Here is a 3,225-nt window from a genome sequence, read left to right on the forward strand (position 1 = left end):
GACAGAGCGTCTGTCTGTCGCAGCGTGGCCAGGGAACAGATGGACGGATCTCCCAGTGCCGACAGAGCTTCCCCTCTAGAGCAGGCAAAGCCCCACTTTTGCCAGAGGGGGAAGGAGGCCACTCTGGAGCTGTGGTCTCCCCTCCCGACGGCTGCGTTTCCCAGGCATCTGCTTGCAGAGTGGGGCTGAATTTGGGCCAGAGCCTTATCTCACTGCATTCCAGTAAGCTGTGGCCCTAATTGTATTAAAGGCCATCAGGCGCCTGGGGGAGCCACATAATGAAGGAGGCAGTCGATAGCAATGAGGTTTAGCCAAGTGTTAGGGGCTCCTTTCCCTCCCCTCTCCTGCTGCCGGGGCCATCACCAGCCTCAGCAAGGCTGGGAGGGTTGTTCCCAAGACTGCTTAATGTAGGGAACTGTAGCCCAGCAGGGGGTGCTGTGACCCAGGCAGCGGGAGCCCTTCCCTCCTTGACATACCCAGTACCTCCCAGCTGCGTGTTGCTGAAGGATGCAGTGTCCTGGAGCTCTGGGCAGTTGGTTAGCATCCAATGCTTCCCCTCCACCTGGTTCTGCTAGCAGCTGCCCTTGGGGCTGCGTGGAGGGTTGAGAGCCTCATCGCTATCCTTTCTGGGCCTGGAGCTCTGACCAGCTCGAACTGCTCCGAGAGTGGGTGAAGGGGAGTGTGAGGCTCTGAGCAGACCGTGGACACAGCATTCATCTCCATTACAGCCCTCTCAGGCCTTGCTGCCAGGACAACTAATCTGAGTTGGGGGAAGGAGGCCTGATCTGATCAGAGCCTATTATCAGACCTCAGTGCTCCATTAAAGTGTCTATGGCTCCACTTCCAATCACCTGTGTGTCAGAGGGCACACGCTGCCTCACTCTAATTGAATCGGGAGTTCTGCCAGGCTGCAGCTCTCCGAGAGGGAAGAGAGCTGTGTGTGCTGGGGGAGGGACAGGCGTGTGTCCCAGAGGCAGTGGCTTTTATAACCAAGGCTGCAGCAGGTTAATTGTGCAAATGGAAGCTGGCTCCCATGGGAAATTCTCCAGGGTCTCATTTCCTTTGGCCTAATTTCTGTGGGTTATTTACCAGAACTCCACAGCTGCCGGGAGTAAATGGGAAGGAAGAGCTGCAGGCAGTCATGGCAACTCCTCTCTCCAAGCACCGGCTACTACGCTAGAACAGGGGCCCAGCAAGGGCGTGGAGTTTAAAACCAGCCGGAACCGCCACCTCTGCCCACCTGGACGTTACAGCGGGGCAACACCTGCACACTAAACCCAACAACCACAATCAGAGCAAAGCCTGTGGAGTGTGGGGCCTTTCCCCGGGTTGTGAGTTCAATCCTTGAGGGGACCACTTAGGGATCTGGGGCAAAAATCAGTACTTGGTCCTGCTAGTGAAGGCAGGGGGCTGGACTCGAAAACCTTTCGCGGTCCCTTCCAAATAAGAGCGGTAAATCAACATATATTATATTATTATTATTTTCTTTGTTCCACGGCAGCTGCCCCTTTTCACCTCTCCCATCACACAAGGCTAGGGTGTGGGGTAGGTACAACAGCCTCTGCCCTTCCTGCATTTGTCCTGCAATCCTACCACAGCTGTAATGAGGGGGCTGTTTTGCCCTGGGTGCTGGGCAATGTAAGCAGCTACCATGATGGGACTGGTTGGTCTTATGGGGGTGGCTGCCCGGCAGGGGCAATGTGCAGAGATGCCATGGGTTGGCTGTCCTTATGAGTGAGACTTTCCAGGTGGTGGGTTAGGTCATTGCTTAAGACAGGGGCTCTCCGCTTTGGTCCTTTGTGCCATCCAACAGTCCAGGATTTTAATGTAACCAGCACTTGCTAGTTTGGTTTAAAGTGTACACTGATTAATATTGCATATGAAACACTTAACTATCCTAATTCATACTAAAGTCTAGGGCACTTGAGAAGTCTCTATGCAATGCAAACCAGTGGATTTTAATAAAAACAATTATTAGCTGGTTGAAATAAACCCCTAGATGGTTGGAGAGCCCCGAGGACATGAATTGGGCCAGTGTGATTTAAATTTTGAACTGTTATTTTGCAGAACGTGCAAACTTTCAATCAAGTCCTGCTTGTTTTTGGGCAGACTCATATTTTCCTGACCATCAAGTATATTTTCTCTCTCTCTCTCTCTCTCTCTCACACACCCCCACCCACCCACCCCTCTTTCTAGCCTCCTCTCCTGCAGATAGAGTGTATAGTCACCACAGTACGTGGCTTTCCAAGCCTGACGTCCCAGATGTATTGTCTCTTGTTGTGCCCAAGTAAAAATATTTTAAATCTTTGTTTGTTTACGCAAAATGAGTGAGAAGCTTAGGAATGTGAGAGTGAAACAGCCTGCTAGCAAGTGAATCTCACACCCAGAGAGTGACATTTGACGTGTCTGAATGGGGGTGAAATAAATTGAGAGGGACGCTTTAAGTTTAGCACAAGGTGGACAAATGTCCCCTACCCGAGCTATGGCCCCGACCTGCCCTCCTTGCTGGCTGTTTCCCAAGAGATGTTAATTAGCAAACAGGCTTTCACAAACTGAGTAAGGTGGGCATGAGGGGTGTCAAGAGAGGGGACTCCAACCTCTGGCCCTATCCCTCCAGCATTAAAATTCATGTCCCTCTTACACTAAGGATGCACCAAGGAGCCTTTATTCCCTGGGGGAGGACAGAGGAGCAGACTTTAGGGGAGCTAGGGGACAAGGATGGGTGAATAGTTAAGATGTCGCTGGAGCGGGGCAGTGAGGGCTGCAGTGATTCTATTTATTATGGGGCACTGGCTCTGGGGCGCAGGACACCTGATACCAACCTGTGGGGGCTCAGGCTGAGAACGGTGGGGGCTAGTAGCCAGCCCTCTGCAGTTGGCAGGCATGGAGTTGCCTGTTGTGATACCAGCTAGGGTGAATACACACACACTCCCCACGTGAGCTGGGGACAAGATCCCTCCCCCAGTGGGGTCCTAGCTCTCGGGCTGGCAGAGACCCAGGGAAGTTCCAGGCTGTGGGATAGGGATGAAGGGGTCATGCCCTAATGATAAAGGGTCTATGGGAGGGGCGACACTGGTACTCCAGTAACAGCTGGGGAGGACAGTCCATCTGTGGGGCAGGAGAGGGGCCCCTAGGCTCTAGCTCCGCCCTGTATGGCACATCCTGCCTGTTGGATGATGGCTTCAGCAAGGTCACATGTGGCAGGGGGCGTGCCCAGGACGGAGT

This window comes from Chrysemys picta, chromosome 4 (assembly GCF_011386835.1).
Source record: "Chrysemys picta bellii isolate R12L10 chromosome 4, ASM1138683v2, whole genome shotgun sequence".
Lineage (NCBI taxonomy): Eukaryota > Metazoa > Chordata > Testudines > Emydidae > Chrysemys > Chrysemys picta.